The sequence below is a fragment of the Excalfactoria chinensis genome, chromosome 4, assembly GCF_039878825.1.
Source record: "Excalfactoria chinensis isolate bCotChi1 chromosome 4, bCotChi1.hap2, whole genome shotgun sequence".
Classification (NCBI taxonomy): Eukaryota; Metazoa; Chordata; class Aves; order Galliformes; family Phasianidae; genus Excalfactoria; species Excalfactoria chinensis.
The window spans coordinates 58,247,017-58,265,957 of record NC_092828.1 but is presented as its reverse complement, the minus strand read 5'-3'; the positions used below and the strand labels follow the sequence as shown (position 1 = coordinate 58,265,957).

Below are 18,941 nucleotides of genomic sequence, written 5' to 3'. Positions count from 1 at the left end.
AATTTTGGAAACTGAAAGTTGTATGGAGAACAAACATTTGTTCAAATTGCAGTTACACCATTTCACGTTGCTGCAAAAGGGAGAAAATAAGGGCATAAGTAGTTTTAAATAGATTTTTTTAATCTCCAAAACCTTATACATTCTTAATATCCAATCTTTTTCTAAGGGTTGTTCTCAAAAGAAGTTGTTGGAATCACCCTTATGCAAACAAACAACATAAGTTTCTCAGGTGGCTCTTAATGCAGCTGTAATATTACTTAAAGAATCCTTCCCATGAGCGGACTTAAAAGGCCACTTTCCATCACTAAGTTGGGAGTTCTTCCAATGATATCATCTTTCACAGCAAGAGAACTACAGCTTTCAACAACTCCTAATCAAGTTTTTCTCAGCTGTTGAGATGAAGAACAAGTTACACGATTTGTAGTGTACCTTTTTGTTGGCCCTTTTATTCCCAATTTTCCTTCTTTAGACTGTTTTTTTTTTTCACCTCTCACAATCAAAGACTTATACAGACTCTTTCTATTGGGAAATTGATTGGGAAATCAACAAACCACAGCCCATTCCAATAGCACTATAAGACCAAAAGCAGGCCATGTTCAAATATTACTCTGTACATTGTGAAAAATGGACAAATCATAAACACGATGGTCAGAAGACAAGTCTTCTAATAAGTTTTTCGCAACTTATTCCACAATTCTCTGAAGAATTCCCATAAAGTTAAAAACTATTCCAAGTTTGCTTTTCCTTACCTATACCTTCACAAGCAAGAAACGAGAACCTTAGAAGTAATCCCATCACATACCTAAGCATTACATATCTACAGTTTTCACTTCTCCAATCGTTCTTCCCCCTCTTTTCAATTTTGTTTTCCCTTCAGCATCAACGGCTATTCTTGTTTATTTTCATGCCTTACAGTCATCACAAAGTCTGACCTACAATTTACAACATACAAGCACGCTACTGCGATCAAAATGAGATGCTGGCTCCAAATGAGCAGCCACACCTGCATGGAGCCTGTGTACACTAAATTGATGAACTAAAAATGTGGAAAGATGAGTCATAACAATGTTACGAAAAGGATATTTATCAAAACTATAATCTAATACTATAAACATACTTGGTTTTGAAGACCCAAACTGTTAGAGATGAAGGGGACAGGAAAAGAAAAAGAAAAAAAAAAAAAAAAAAAAAAAAAAAAGAGAAAAAAAAAAGAGAAAAAAAAAAGAAAAAAAAAAAGAAAAGAAAGAGAAAAAAGAAAAAAAAAAAAGGAAAAAAAAAAGAATAAAAAAAGAATAAAAAAAGAAAAAAAAGGATGCTGAGCTGGCCAATGTGACAGACAAAAACCTGCCATAATTCCCCTTGCATATAATCTAAAGGGACTTTGGGATTGACAATCTGCATATTCCCACTAGGCTCTGTATACTGAGTTCAATTACTCAGTTTTATGGACATAATGGACTTTTACAACAGTAGTGAACACAGTGCTTGCAATAGCCTTATTTGATTTAAATTAAAAATAAAACACAAAAAATGGTCAGTTTATGGGCCTTTTAAATCCACCCTACACAGTACCTTCAGCTATACAGTTACTTGAAATTTTTTCAACCTCTTCAAACAGCATGGAAGAAGCCAGATCCTAGTAGTCCAGTCCCAGATGGAAGGAGTCATTGAAAACCATCAGTAACTGAATAAAATTATGCTAAGGAAGAAATGAAGGTTACTGGCTAAACTCTAATTATGCTTAAATGCAGTAATTACTGTAAAGTACAGACATCTGTACTCCACAGAGAACTGCAAAGCACAGAAGACACGGGGAAGAAACAAGTTGTAAACTACTATTCAAAAAGGCTTTTGCTTCCCAGCAAAAGAGGACACACAGCCAGACACCCAAAATATTAATCTGTTAATCTGGCAATGCTATTAGAAAGAGTAAATAAACTCCACAGGGAGACATGGATATTGATTTTCTTATTCTTTCCCCTAAGGGAAATGGTACGCCTCTTGCACTGATCTATCAGTAACGCAGTAACTGTCTAGAAAATTCTTAGTACATCTGTGGATCACTTGGCCTGAATAGAAGCCATAACATATAAATCACACGGGACAGTAAGACTAGTACACAGCAGTTAAAACCCTCAAGATAGCACGCTTTGATACATACAAGTCAACACTAGCCTTGAAATGCAAGGCAGCTGAGCCAGCAGTTCTGCCGGGCAAGAACAACCAAGGTGTCTGTTCTCTGCAAGTCTTACAGAGAAGCTAAACCCATCCAACAATGTCTCTAAGTTATTCAGACCTAAAAGACATAAGAGACTACAGAACTCAAAGTTGAGTTTAATGAACTAACTTGATGGTCATCCAATGATAATCATGGCTAATGTTGTGACAGCAATAAAATAGAAGGTAAAAACCATGATAGAAATGTCTGCCTTCAGCTGCAGCATTGGTTTTCCTTGGAGGAGCAGAAAAACTCATTATCTACAATCAACTTCCCTTCTGGCTCCATTTCAGAATACAGCTGTCAGTCAGAAAGACTGCTTACTCATACACAGCCTTTAAATGTTCTTCTGGCTAATCTCCTTCCTCAGAACTCAGCTGGAAAAAGATACCATCTTCAGTTATTTAATGCTGATGGTTTGAGAGACAGGCATAATTTAATACTTCAGTTTAGAGAGACAGCCATGCAGAATCCAAAGCCTCTCTCACTACTTTTTCCCCAGACAATTACCAAAACCTGAATTTATTGGGAAACCAAACCAGTCAAACATTTTGTGAGTTGCCAGAAAAGAGTGAAAGCAAGATCTGCAGAACAGCATACTAAGAGGCATTTCATCAGTTCAGACTAACCACCAAGCTAAAAGATGATCAAAGAAATAACAGCAGGAGGTCACCAGTGTCATTAAGATACAAACTATCTTCACAATGCACATGCTATCCTGAAACACTTGCAATATAGTCATTTGGTTCCCAAGTTTCCTTGAAATAACTCTCAAAACTATAAAGTCAGTCTTCCAAAGCTATTACCAAAATGGACTGCAATTGATGTTTTTAAGACATCAGATGTACTCCAATAACCTGGCTAGTAGGAGTCCAGCCATGCCTGCAACAACATGTTCTCAGAATACACCCCAGTTAAATGTTTGACTTTAATTCCCTATTTATTTACAAATTTACAAAGCAGAATTCTTTCTGTAGTCTCCAGGAATATAAGCAGACTAGCTTTTTGTAACCTGCCACTTCAAATAAAACAAAATTAAACATCAACAACAAAAAAAAAGGAGCAGTGAGTGTAACACCACAGCCATTGTAGAGTTCAAGTGTCAGCCAGCTAGCCTGAAGGAATCAAGGGTGTAAGGACCAGTGACCTACCAACTCTCTGTGGCCTGGAGAGGTAGATACAACAACCAGTTCCAAAGAGTGCAATATATTAAATTGCAGCATGCTCCACTGTATAAGATTCAGTATTCCAGCAGCAAGAACAGCATCTACCATCTCTGAAAGACCTTTTTACTGTCTCTTCCAGTACTTATACCAATGTAGAAGGTAAAGGCAGCCCTAAAATATTAAAACTGATGTCATAACAGTTCTCTGTCCATTTTTGCTATAACAAGCTACTGCACTGAGGCTGCAGCCTACACTCTGTAAGGTAAAGTCTTTCTTTTTTTTAAGGATCTTGAAATGCTTTCAGTCCCAAACAATTCTGATTTTCTTAGCATTTGTTGCTTTGCCTTCTATCCTAGAAGCAGAATTCTGTATCTATACTGATAGGAAGAAAAAAAAAAAATACATTGCTGAGAAATCAGTGATGAAAAGGTTGCCCTCTATCCCCCCCCCCACACACACACCAGATTAGAGATATCAGGGGCGTTTATCTAAGATATAAATCTAAGAAGATTTTTAACAGTATTTGAGAGACTTGGGGTTCATTTGAGCTCTAAAAAGATTTTAGCCTTGAGTAGTCTGAGTCAAGTCAACCACATAAATTAAAATACAACAATTTATTTCTATTTTCATGTATGAGATTAAGTACTTGGCACAAAAATCCTTCAGCAAGTTTCAGACAGTCCACCACTATTTTTGTTTTGGCATTAGCAAGAAAGAACCTTACCCACTTTTCTTGGAACTGTCAATTCTGCTTTGGCTGTCATTTCCTCGCATGGTCTTCAAGAGAAAAACTTGTATGTTTTTCCTTACAGAAGCTCTGGTGTGTCTGCAGACCCAGCAAAGGCTTCTATTTTACAGTCCCACAGTTCAGGACAGACCATGAGCTCTTCTGCACCTTCCAAAAGGAAGAGATTACTGGGTTCCCCCAGTCTCAATGAAAGTGTGGTAAATAAAGAGATGGCGATGCTCACATTGAATAATTAAAACTCAGACATAGAAAGAAAAACCTGTATGAAGTACTTTCCCTATTTAAATACGTTGCTCCTGGCAGATCGCAGATAACTGGCTACCTACACTTCTGATTAAAAAAAAGATACTATCTCAGTTGAGAACACAATTGCTGAATAAATAAACGTAGGAAACAGTGACTTAATGTTATTATGTTAAGGAAGAGCAATATATCATTTTAACTGCATCTCAATAATAATGATTCAATGTTAGCATTCCATTAGTCTCAAAGTCTCAATTCAGCAGAAACTATCATGCCATCTGGGAAAAGGAATGTTCAGGTAGGTACACAGAACAAATATTCAGAAGGGGAGCAGGGAAGAAATGGAACAGAATATAAGAACCACCAAGGAAGTTGCTGCCTTATACCCACCTGGCAACTAAAACAATAACATATCTCAACCTAACTGGGTAACATGGTCATATATTTAGATTTCTGTACAGTAACAAATGCCATCCTACTCTCTTCAGCTACCAGGAGTCACAGACAAACATCTAGCAAAGATTCTTAAACAGCTTCAGTCTAAGACTTTTAAGAACTGAGAAGTAGCCCAACTAAATCAAAAACAATGCCCTTTCTTCAGATACAAAACATCACACGAAGATGAAAAACTTCACAGCAGTAACAAAGAAAAAAAGTTTTCCCAGTAACGCACACAACAGAATCATGTTGCTTAGGCACAGAACTATTTGGAGTAAAGAGCCTGTGACTTCAGTGGCACAATGCAACGGTTAAGAACAGGTATGAACTGACTTAAATGAATTTTGTACTGAAAATGAAACTATGGTGATTTTTTACTGGAGGCAGGCAGTCCCCTTTGCTCAGGCTGGGCACGTCTGTGATGAAAAATCACAGCTGCCTAGTACAGTCCAAACCTCTTGCCACAGAACTGATCTTGCCTCAGGACATGAATGTTTGGTAGCAGCCTCTCTTCTATCCCTACTGAAACTGTACCTCATTGCACAGCCTGGAAAAGCTGCTCAACAGCAGACTAGAAGTTTTTCTCCTGCATTTTAATCACACCCACATACTTTGAAGGATTCCCAGCTTCTCAAAGACCTCCTGAACAAAAGAAAAAATGGGGAAACCATCCTGGAGCAGAGAAACAGAACTTAGGGGACCAACAGATCTGACACACACACACACACACACACACACACACACAAAAATCCACACAACTCTAAGAAGTATTAAAAGCAAAGCTTTATCCCTAAAAGCATACGCCTTCAAAGCTCAGTAGCGTATGAAACTTATTATAGGCATGTTTCTGGCATTATGAACAGACTACTCCTTGTCACACCAGCATTCTTTGCTTTCTTGTCGTCCTATCAGAGAAGCAAAGCAAAACCCCAGCCCCTCTCACCAGCCTGTTAGCCTACAACTTCCATTTACAGCACGCGCTGATGCAGCAGTAGCATCTCAAAAGCTAATGAAAGGGGCTTCAAACAACAAGCCCCATATACCTTCCAAGTAAAAATTATGGCAGGACTATACTCAGTCCCAGTTAGCACTGAAGCAGTTACCTATGATTACTGCTGACATACAGCCAGATTCTGGGAAAGAATATAAACAGCACAGCCATATAGTTCAAGTGACTATGAAATAGTGCAACTACTTAAACACCAAATTAAATTTGAATAATATCATTGTGAATTATCTTCCTTACTGCATTGTTCTATCACTGCAAATTCCTCCTGCTTTTATTTTGATCTTAATTGAATTTCCATGCATTAAAAGATGTGAATCTCTGAAGATTTAACTATCTCAGAATTAGTGCTTGGTTTTGTTTTAAATAATAAGAAAACACAAGGTAACTTATGAAACAGAAGTATTTCTCCAGAAAACAGTGTAACAGCATTTTCTAAGATGTGCCATTCAAAGATACACTTTTCAAAGGCTGTGTTAAAACTACAGAGCATAGAAAGAGCTCCACAGCATGAGGCTATCAGAGACCACCAGCTCAAACAGGGAAATGGTAAGGAGACTGGATGTGTGGGAACAAGAGGACCAAACATCTTCAGAGGCAACAAAAGCAAGTATAGGAGTTGATGTTTAGAGCTTGTACACTGACTGGGTCTGGCCTGGGAGCAGTGAAGTCATCAAAGCTGGTGGGAGAACAGAGAACATGCAGAGAGGAATGCAAAAGAGGAAACCTATGTGGGAGATGCTGGCAGATAGAGAAGGATAACAGGTAGGTAAGGAGGCAGCACACACACACCTCAGGATCCAGGCCAGAAGAGTTAGTTTTGTGATGAACCCACTGCTCCTCCCAGGAATCTGAATGAACCTAGGTTCCTCTGTAGGCCAAAAGCTCTGCTGCAACTGCTGGAGGGTTGGGGTACTTCCTTCAGCCAACATACAATAGCCAGAAAATTGCTATCTCAAGTAGAACATCAATGGACTTGAGAGTTTTTTCTTCCTTGTTGATGAATCTCTGGACATTAGCCTTAACTATTCAGGAACTGAGGTTATTTTGTCTACCTTCTTCAAAGCAGAAACATAATTTGTGCAGGTATTTAGAAAAAGAAGGTTAAGAAATATAAATTCTGCTAGTAAACAGACATCATCTTTGCCCAGGAACATCTTAAAATTGGCAGACTGCAAGCACACACAATATAAACACAAAAATATCCTACTCAATTTACCCAGTGATGGTTGTTGCTCTCCCATTAACAATTCATTACGATAGATCAGCACCTCACAAGAAAGGCAAAAAACAAATCCATAAATGGCTCAAAAATGGACTTCTTCCTTAATTTCCTAAAGCCAGGCAGGCAATTAGGATGTTAGCTGGAAGATATGAACAGTAGCAAGTTGTTCTCATTGTTTCTCACAAACTTAACTCTCACCATCCCTTCCTAGCATAAAGATCTTAAAAGAGAGGGGGAAAGAAAGAAATCTTGCATTTTGGAAAGCATGAAGTTCCTTTTACCTTCTTGGTAAACATTACCAAAGCTTTATCTTCTGGCCAACACCTCCCTTTGGTGTTAAAATTTTATCCTTTCTCTTTTCCTTCCTGTAAGCAGTAACGCAGACTCACAAGATTTCTTTATTGAGCCATATACTGTTTATTTGTTCCCTCCCCATCAACATTTCACTAGATTTAACTGGTCTGCGCATGTATCAACTGATCTCTCCTGCTGTAGCAAAAAAAAAAGAAAACAAAACATTAATTCAAAATCACTGTGAAGACCCTAATTTGGAAGGTAACAACCCTGCCATTAGCACAGGAACCAAGACCAGATGGGTTTCTACAGTTGTAGTAACTGCCAGGGCAGGCTGGGGTGTATTGGTTTTAAATGTACAGATGGAAACAAAATGTACAGAAGGTATATAAGTGAATGAGTAAAGGGAAAACTCACCAACGGTGGTGCCTTGACTGAAGCAGCTGAGGCAGTCCTCCCTGGTGAGCGATCTCCAAGAGATACTGCTCCAGTGGGAGTCAGCCCTTAAATGAGGTCTCAGAGGGGATGGAGTCAAGCTCCACCCCTTCCGGGAGCACAGCTACATCACTCTCACCTGTGCTCCCACAGCTGACCCCATACTTGCCTCAGCTGATTAATCAGAGGTTCAGGCTGTGATTACCAATCTCCCATACACTGGGGGAAATTGTCGCCTTTTTTGTGCTGGTCATAACATTTTCAAGAATAAAAGATTTTTCCTATTATCAGCCTTCAAGGACAAAGGAATTATCAAGGGTGAGAAACATGTCAGCTATAGGTGTATCCATTTTAAAGGCCTGAAGTCCTATAAGACATTTCTCTTGACAAGGAAATAAAAGATTTAGAGCAACTCTTTGTAAGCACTTTAGTGGCATTTCAACTTGATTGGATTTAATCCTCACAAGAAACTGTAAAAAGAAGTTACTCCCCCTAAAGCTTGTGGATGTAATTCAAAGAAAAACTGACAGCAACCAGTGCCTTATGGTTCCTACCAATCAATGGAACTTGAAACAGGGTCCAACCACATTAAAAACAGAACAGAATTAAATCTATGGCTTACCAAACTATCAAAAGCAACAACAGAATCCAGTCCCTTTCACAATGTATAGTATTGAGCTCAAAACTAAAAGCAGATAGGTTTATCTTGATATCTCCAATGGAATGCTATTCTAGCACTTATCTGCTTTTGCAGCACAAGCTTTCTGTAATTTCCAAATGAAATACCTTAATCTTTCAATTATCCACATTATTATGCCACCGCTGACCCTTACCTTACCTTTAAGTTTTCTCCTTTGCCTTATTGGATGACTCAAAGAAAGCCAAATGGTTTATTTTATTTAAAATATTTGACAGTTAGTTGGTCCTGCATAGAGCCAGGGGTTGGACTTGATGATCCTTGTGGGTCCCTCCCAATTTGGAATATTCGGTTTTTCTATGATTCTTTATAGTAAATGCCTTCCAGTCCTTGTAATCTCACAACATATCAGGTCTTTTTCATCTTTGTACCAATAGTTTCTTCTCTCCAGATCCAGCTCTGTGCCTACTACAGAAATCAAGCAATATGCAATTCCACTTCTCACTAAGCTCCTATCCACCTAGTAGCTCCTGTTTCACTTTGACAGTCTCTTAATTATGAGAGTTATGCATCATGTATTACAGTACTATGTAATAACCTCTATTTCTAGCATTCCTGAAAAGGTCATATCCATCAGTAGGAACACTCTGTCGTGACTGTTAGGCTATGATCTTATGGCCACAATATCCAGTCTATATTCTGCAATTCAAATTACTCCACTTATGCCCTGAGCTCCTGGCACTTGCACAGAAGTTCTTCTGCTTTGTGCTTCAGCTGACAAATGCTTAACTGAGCTTAAAGCTGACATAGCTGTAACCGCTAGTTATATTACCTAAGCATTGTTTTCAGAAATACTTACTGCACTTAACTACAATTCTAGTAACTGTCAGCTGTTCTACGCTGTTACCCCAATTTATTTGCATGTTCTTCTGGATTGTCTACCTTTTATAATATAGACTTAAAAAAGAAAAAAATCAAAACATAGGCATTATGCAAATCTGTCACATTTCACAGTCAGGTTCTTCACCTCAGCAATGGCACAAACTCTCAGTGCCAGCAAGCTGTCTCTCCAGGAATTAAAATTTGAGCTCAATTTTCAAAAGACCTCTATTTCACCAGATGTGATTTAAAGGGTCAGCATCTCCAAATAATTTCTGTAGGATTAGCACTCAAGATTCTCTGTTCACTACCAGGGGAGCCTTCACACAGCTGAGCATCTTCTCTAGCCCACTGGACCCTTCCAAAAGAAATCTCCACTGTCTGCAGGGTCACTAACATGCATCTCTTTACTACTCTCCATTTGCCAGACTTCTGCCTTGTTTTTAGAACCACAAGCTTCCACTAACATACTGAATGTGCATTACAATGAACTGAGTTTATCATCTAAGTCTTTTGTCCGGCAGATCTGCAAACCTACCAAGTTAATGTCACCTTCTCATTCCAACACACTTAAGTCCTATGTGATCTCCAGCCTGTATGCTTTTGGTCTACCCATGACAAGGGAATGCAATCAACAAAATAGGTCAGCAGGCTTGGAAAAAAGGTTCATTAGAACTCATCACTACTTTCACCTTCTCTCCAGAGAAATAAAGTAGGCTGTTATCGTCACTGCCATGTGTTATGTGGAATTCCCAGTGACTGGTTTTTCAAGAAACAAGGAAAAATCTCACAGGAAGATCAAGTGCAGGCTTACTGTCCTGTTAGAAACTTGTCATGGTTTCTTGGAATCTTGAAAACATTCAAACTGGAAATTGAGTTTAGTCACTGAGAAGTATTAAATTTTAGTTGTGTAATCACAGCAAAACACCACAACTTAGAGAGCCTGCAAGGGTACTGCCGTAGTAAGAAAGCTCTGGATTTCAAATGGCAACTTGTCACTTTTCTTAAGCAACAATAAAGAAAATCAGGACAAAGTGTAAAAGCAGCAGCCACAACTCTGTATTTTCGTACTCCCCACATGTAAAACAGTCAGAAGCAATTTAGAATTAGAAACAATAGCTAACACTATCTCTGTCACTAGGAGATGTTCACATTGAAAGAAAACCAAGCCTTACTTACTGAAAGAATGTGAAATGGCCAAACATGTAGAAAACAAGCAACAAATATAGAATGTTGCTGTTCTGTGTGGCACGGAACAGAAAAAGTTAATACAAGAAGACACTACTGTTCAGTATAATTCACATAGATTTCTAAGCATTTCATATGATGCTTAAAATTGAGATTAAGCCATCTTTGCTTAAAATGCAGAACATTTTGACAGAACACAACCCTCAGTGTTATTTATGAGAATTTTTTTTTCTTCAGAGAAGAAATGAGAAATGCATTTTCTCAAGACTTTTATGCTTCATATTTTCCTTAGAAGTAATAAGTGTTCACATACTTGAATAAATATGAATATTCTACCTCACTTTACACGTTTCTCCCACAGCCTCAGAAATCATTTTCTTTGTATTAACAAGATGCATTTAAAGAGGCATCTGTCCTTTTCCTTTCAACTCCTGCCTGAGTTATCACCAGGGGAGAAGAGACCAAACAGTAACTGGGATAGTTTTCTTCTTTATACTACTACATGATTTATTAAAAACAAAGGCGAGGCTAAGTAAAGAAATGGTTGCACAGAACTGTAACAGTACAAGGTTGGTTTTACCAGCAATTGACGTTATATACAAAGATGTGAATGGTTACCAAAACACTATCTATATTGATTCAGTATCAAAGAACACATACATGGTGGTGCATAAACGGGAGTCAATTGACACTGAATTACTCAATGATTTTGGCAGTTCAGGCTTCATATTCTTACTGGAAAGTTAAATATATGCAGACAGCTTTATCACAAAGCTTCCAGCTAGGCTATTCAAAATAGCAAACCTGATCATTGGATCCAGACTCTATCGCAGAAAGACAGAACATTAAAACTAATTTTCTTTTTTTTTTTTTCTTTTTTTTCCCTCTCCACAATAAGAAACCGAAGAAATACAGCCACTACTCTCCTTTAAAAATTCCTAGTGAAACACTGTCACCTCTCCATTGAGCACTAAAGAGATGCTGTATTAGTGACAAATACAAGAGTGAATGTAGCTTCCACCACATCAACTCAAAGGTTACAACATACATTCTCCTAGGACCCTTCAATGCCATCAGTTCACACCTTCAATGAAGCCTGGCCCTACTGGAAGTCATAACCTAACCCCTTTTCTTGCCTGCTCAACCTCACTTCTCCCTCACATTTAATTAACAGACTGTTCAAATCTTAAGACAAGGATATTTTGCCTTGGCAAAGTCTTTGTGTTATAGGCAAGGTATTCAGTCAGATGAGTTGTACTATACTTCTTAACCGTACAGTAGAATTATTGCTATAGTTATCTACATTCGGTTTCCACATTATTTTACAGGAAATGACAGCTTGGCTAGCTTTACAAATGTGCTTGAATACATGCAACCTCTTATTACAACAGTACCCCTTGTCATTTTCAAGCAACTTGATTAGCCCATGTGCCACCTATATTTTTAATACACAGGCCAGAAAACTATCAGTCAAGACTATCTTCACTATTATTGATGCCTTTTTATTAATCTATTAATTTATTTATTTGTTAATTTTAGTCTTCACTTTGGAATTACTTTGCCTACAAGTTTGGCAAAAAAATTATTCAACTGCAAACAGCCCCTGTTCCCAAGAAATAGTCTGGAATGCAGACATACTTAAATGGAAGCTAATAAGGGTTAGTCACAAAACCTTATTCCCTAATGGCTTTATCAGGAGTTTTTTGTTTGATTATATACATGTGTATTATATGTATTACATCATTTTCTACCACAGCCTACAGTGAGAACGGTACATCCTCAACAAAGGAGAGGACATAGTAAGGCATCAAGTATAGCTACTGGAGAAGGGAAAGACAAGGAAGTCCCAGAACAAAATAAGTAAAAGAAAAACCAGCTCATTGCCCAGTAAATACATTAAAAAAAAAAAAACAACTCTTAAAATAAAAAAAAAAAAGAAACAGATAATTAAGTGATTATCTGTAAATATCTGAAGTACAAATCCCTACTTCCTAAATTTTGAGGAATCAGTAAGTGAGATATAGGCAACTTAATATTTCCTTTGCAGTAGATCTCCACTTATGTGCCCTAAAGGACCAGGCTAAACCAGAACATTGTTGTGTGAAGGTAGAGTCTTAATTTCTCAGTATTTTATGAGAAGTAAATACCAGCGTTGAGTCTTGCATCAGTCGGACATTCCACAGCAGAGCAACTGATTTGCTCTCTACCACTGTTTCATAGTTCTCTGTACTGAGCAAAAGGACAGAGGTCTCAGGATGCTCAGTAATAAAATTGTGTTTTAATACCTGAATTGTTCTTTTAAATGCATCTGAATCATAATCCCTGAAGGTTATGGTTCTACATACTTGAAAGACCATTCCTCATAGGATTAAATTCTGTAATAGCAGAGCTGATCACTACCAGTAAGCAAATAAGCACATAATCAAGCAGATAAATGTATGCCAATAAGCCATTTCCTTAAATCTGAAAGGAATCACTTCACATCTAGTAGACAGCAGTTTTACCTTAGGCTACACTTGAAGTATTCAGAAACAAAACCAATTTCTCCAACTTCTTTGGAGTACTGATTAGCTAAATCCAGTTGCCTTAGTATTTTTGATATTGCCTTCTGCCAATCTTCTACAGCCATGTTTCTCTATATGAGAACACCTAATCTTTCCTACTGAGCCTGATTACAGACTAGACACGGCTAACTATAGATGCTTATAATCCTGTTGTGCTTTAAAGGCAATAAAATAATGCATTCCCCAGCAGAGGTCTTCACAAGGTGGCTCTATTTCTCATCACCTGGTACATGAAACAAGCCCTAGAAGTCAGCTAGATGGATGCCGGCATTGTGATCTTGCAAACCTTTGCTTTTCTGATCACTTTACTCATCAATAACTGCACCACTTCAATCTGTTTTTGCTTCTCTTACACCATGGATCTGGATCATACATATTTTGGTTATTTCGGAAAAGCACAGCAAGTATGGAACCTGAATGTGAAGAGTGAAGTAGGATTTAATTAGCCAATAAGTAGAGTATCTGTGAACCAAATGTTTCAGATATAACAGAAAGATCAACGATAACTCAATTAATTGTGAAAGAGACTATGCTTGCTCACAGAACATTCTTTCCAAAGGGGCAAAGTTCTGGTTCTACACATTTGGCCTCAGAAGAATCACAAAATTAGGGATTTCAGAGTTTGATGTATTTATTTTCTTTGAGTTGCAAAAACCTTTAGAAATGAGTCTGAATGGTAGTACCTTCCAGAAGGAAAAATAATTCTCCATTTCCAGGGTGAAAACAGCACTATAAATCGTATGTACTCTCATTTTGAAGAAATACATTTCTATACAGAAACGCCCTGACTGGAAGGAAGAAAGAAAGGACTAACTAACAAACACTTCTGGTCAGAGGATGTGCAAAACCAGCAATTTATTTCTCTGCTCCTTGCATTCTACTGCTGCTACCAACACAAATCAAGCTGAGCTGAATGGATAATGGAGCAGAAAGCAAAAACTGAGCAATTCACTGAAATTTCCTTCCAGAAACCCCCTATACCTAAGTACTGTTGATAGAGAACATAAAAACCATTGTGGAGAAACAGTCAAATCTTAATAAAGCTTCTGCTCATGGAAAAAGTTAACTTCAAGAAAATTTTCTAAGTAAGTTCACATTATCAGCAGAACACTTCATCCTGAGGTGAGGCACAATTTCACTGCCATTTCAAGAGATGGCTAAAACTCAAAGTGAGAGTTAAGTATTCTTCCATTGATGAAGCAAATTTGGGGAGTACTGGAATCAAGTATTATGTATTCTCAGCAGTAAGATCAAAAATATGTAGGTTGTTCTGAAAGTAATGCATTCTGTTCATTTCCATGGAAACCACAAAAGATACAATGAGCACAATAATGCTATTTGACAGAACAAATTCTCAAATACAAAACATTGTTTTTCAACATAGCCACCACCATTAGCTATGTGTCTTTGCCAGTGATGATGAACAAAAGCCTTCATGTCATGGTCGTAAAAATCTACACCAGAAGAGGTGGCCCATTGTCACCACTGGTGAAATGCACCACCTACCACCACACTGTGCTCACATCCACCGTTTGGTCACCAGAAACATTCATTAAGTGTCCATGAATGTCAGTGGGTGCCATTTTTTCCACATGGGAGAGAATTCAATTACACACCTTCGCTTCACATGCACTTCCATGTCAGATGTCCTTCTGTCAGAGTGCCCCTCTGCTTTCACCTGTCACACAGCAACAACATGGAATGGTATATTGGTGAGAAGGTTCACCCTCTTATTGCCATACCACCAACACCTGCCTCTCACACTATGAGCCAATGTAATAAAATAGGAGGCATTACTTTCTGAGCAGTGCTTGTACACGCACACAATGCAAGCATTCTAAGAGTTTTCATAGAATCATCACTGCACCAAGATAGAAAGGGCTTCTGGGTACCTATAACTCAAAATAATAGAGGACAAATTGACAGTTATTGTAGCTTCTTTGGAGGACTAGCCCTTACGTGGCTAGTAGTAAACCAAACCCTTCTCTTAGAGAGAAAATGGCCCAACATCCCCCTTTATACAATGGAATGGGGCGCTGCAAGCCAATCTAAACATGAGAAAATCCATTTAACCAAAGCACCTTATGGCTTGACCAATCTGAGCAACACAGACCATGAGGATTCAGCACTAAGCCAATTGAAGTGTGAGCAATCCCAAACACAGAGAAAGAAATAACACCCTCATCTTCCACATTCCCCAAGTATGGGAATGTACTTCAAATCCTGTGCTACTGCATGTTGATCAGATCTATTCAGTTAACAGAAAAAGAGCCTGAGGACAAACTTTTCTCACATTTCTCAACAGATCTGCTCTGACTACAGCAGTGTCAGACTGACCTGTCACACAAGACAGCTATGTCATCAGCTTCCATACAATAGAGATGGTGGAAAACTGTTCTAGGACACTGTATACATTCAAAGGCAAATCAGCAGTACTCACTGCTGCCTTTAACCCAAAACAGAGCATTTAAAACACATAACACCAAAAGGATAGCATATCATCTAGTATGTATTTTACAGCAACCATATTTTACAACAACTCCATGCCATAACCGGCCACAGCTGAGGCTGTATCCTCTAGGTCTCATGCTGTGAACAGTTCAAGCAGTTAGTATGCTGTTATTCCCATATGACAGGCATCACTCACAATGATTTTACTGAATGCTTTGTTCATTTATTGTGTTTGCATTTGTAAGTCTTCGGGTTAAGTGAAAGGCTAAGTACAGATTCGAGCACACAGTCCACATCTATTTAAATATATGTCAAAATTCTGAAATGTTATCATAGCAAAATGCTTCCATCAAATCCCTTATCTATACAAAAACAAATAGAGCCCTAGCTTGAGGTTAGACTTTACAGTCATTAACTGAACACAGCTCCCACTGACAGCTGCATTCTTTCCCATTTAATTTCATTTCAACAGATACTGATAAAAAAAATTAATAGATTTGATTGGTAATTTGCATATTCAATCTGAACAATGAAAATCACAGCAAAAAAGAGGTTAAAAAATACGACAACTTTTTTTTTTTTTTTTTTTTTTTTTTTTTCTCCCCTTCTACCTACAGTTGCAGAGAAGTATTTACCCCTTTTTCTATCATCAGGTAACTCCATGGTACCAATTCTGCTCCCTTTGCTTGGAATTATAGTGCAGGAAGTGGAGATGATCCATTCACCTCTGGCTGCTGGCAGAAACATACCCACTCAGTACCGTATACCACACTGCCTTGCATCAACTCCCTACAGAATACTCTCATCACTCTTACTTCATGAGGGAATTCATTACCCTCAGGAATGCCTTTGCATGCTCCTCTGTCCAGCTTTCTGTGTCCCCAGGTAAAAAATAAATAAATAAATAAATAAAAATACAACCTATGCAAAAATGTATCACCTTTTCATGACACTATATCACTTGAACCAGACTGAGTGGATACAAACTACAGTGGGGGGTAATCTGGGCAACCAACCTTAAAAGTTAGAATGTTTTAACAAGTTGGAACTAAATACTGCTGTTGGATTTGTTGCTCTATTAGACCAAAACCAAAAAACATGTCACTTCTGTTAGATTTCTTTCATGCCTATCTACACCATATGTTTCCAAGTCATCTCATAGCCTACAGTGATCCAGTTCTCATCTTGAAAGATGAAAGAGATCTGTCCACCTAACAAATACTATACCAACAAACACTACTACTGTCCAAGTACTTCCTAACCAATCACCCTGTTCCAGTCGGATACATAAGGGATCAGCATCAATTTTATAGGTTAAAGGTGTGTAATTAAGATCCCTTTTTCCTGTGGTGGATCAAAAAAATTACAATCATTTCCCCTTCTCTTCAGATAGAAACTAACAACTGTGTTGCTTTCTCAACTAGTATTTTGATTACAGCTTGAACAAGGTTTTTGGTATTCGTGAGACATTATCTGTGGACTACAAATAAAGTGCCGTTGTGTTATTTTTATAATGTTTTAACTTACATTTATTGGCATACCAAATCTACACAAGCATAGGAAGGTAATTCAAAAAAAAAAAAAAAAAAAAAAAAAAAAAAAAAAAAAGAACTACTTTTGAGATGCAATTGAAGGTTGTTTTTTCCTGTTGCTGTTGCTGTTGGTCATGTCTGGGCCTTGTGTTGTTTTTTCTTGTTTGTTTTTAATAAGAATAAAAAGACAGCAGCTATCTGCCATGCCCTGAAGTAAGCTGCACTTGCATCTCACAAAGGAAAGCAAGGAGACTAGGAGAAATACAGACATGTCATATTTTCCCTTGCTCTCCCCAGCATTCTTGTCATTTCTAATTTTCCTGGTCTTAGACTTTCTCAAACTGCCCAAAGGTTGGCATAATCGAATTTTTGTAGCTGCTCTATCACCACCAAAATCAGCAGACAACGACACATGAGACAGTTTAGATAAACTTTGTTACTTTATTACATTTCCTCAGTTTAAAACAGCATGCATAACTGTACTTCAAATTTTCAGCTCTTTCTCATCACTGTTTGTCAGGAAAACAGCCTCAGAAACCACGAAAGAAAACACTGATGACAGCAGAAGGAATAAAGGGATTACCATTTCACCTCCAGCTTTCCAAGTTACTCGTGCTCATTCTTCTCATCCTTCCTAAGAAAAATGCTCCTGATGCTTCATGCTCAGTTGCTCGTTCAATTATCCCTGGCTTGCATTAAGGTACTACCTAATTTTCCTTTGCATAAAGCTGGCTTATGCTGGGAACAGTGTAAGATTTTCACTAGGAAGGCCGCTCTATTCTCTAGCCTCTCCCATGTAAACAATTTATTTTATTTTCCCTTATAAAGTCAGGTTATATCTTGAACACCAACCTTTTCCAGCCAGAAACTCCACAGTTTCGTGTTGACAGGAAAAAGTAATTAAGCTTCCTGCAAGAATAACATTACATTTTAGATTAAGACTGAAAAGTACCACTTGTACAAAAAGAACGAAGAAGAAATGCAGATGAGCACAGCTGAATATATGATTTCGGTATACATACTGAGGCAATACACATTTCTAGCCAGATTACTGAATAATTATTGATATTGCTTTGTTAACAACCACACAAAAGAATAGCAAACTGGACTACTAAGAATCATAGAATCACAAGGTTGGAAAGGACCTACAAGACCATCTAGTCCAACCATCCTTCCATAACCATTGCTACATAAGCTAACAGCAAAACAAAACAGTCCCTGCACCACTGGGCAGAGTACCAGAAATTTTGCAAAAAAAAAAAAAAAAAAAAAAAAAAAAAAAAAAAAAAAAAAAAATTTCAAGATATCTAAACAACAACTCACAGCAAGTCTTTGCATGAATAAAGCTACCCATCTGGATACAATTTTAAGACTTTAATCAGGGTCCATTTCTTGGTCTCACCTGATCCTTCTGCTTCAGCTAAGTCACCAGGAAACCACCCCGCAGAGAGAGATTCTTATGAGCATACATCTAAGGATATGACCATCACACTTTATCCTGTTTCTAATTATGCACTTCTCTGAATGAGGAACAGAGCTGTAAAATCTCAAGCACCAAGGACAGACCAGAACAGAATTATGAACTGTGCCAACCCAGACTTTACTGACATAGATGAGAACTTCCAGTTTCAATTCTCAGTATTAAGTTTAAAAAAAAAATAAATAAATAAATCTACAAATACAAATTCTTATCTGAATTAACTAGCCTTTAGTATCTACTTTGTTTCAATGGAATTCCACTTCGGGCAGACACAAAGGAAGATGTGGTTCTTTATCAAGAAGCAGTAAGCAACCAAATACCAAAGGAATTGTGAGAGAGTTCCTACCCACTTAATCTGCAAAAATTACCACATGCTCTTTCTTATGGCATTGATTTTAATATTAAGGTTCCTCAATATTACTCTTATCATTAGTAAT

At 37.7% G+C, this 18,941-nt stretch overlaps 1 protein-coding gene across 1 annotated transcript in view; it reads right to left on the bottom strand.

Moving 5' to 3' along the window:
• The window catches only part of INPP4B (inositol polyphosphate-4-phosphatase type II B), a 241,014-nt gene extending 223,079 nt beyond the window's left edge, over positions 1–17,935 (bottom strand). The window contains 2 exon segments of the mRNA XM_072334549.1: positions 14,658–14,719; positions 17,877–17,935. The gene's annotated coding sequence lies outside the window, so the exon portion shown is untranslated.
• Positions 17,936–18,941: the final 1,006 nt, after the last annotated feature.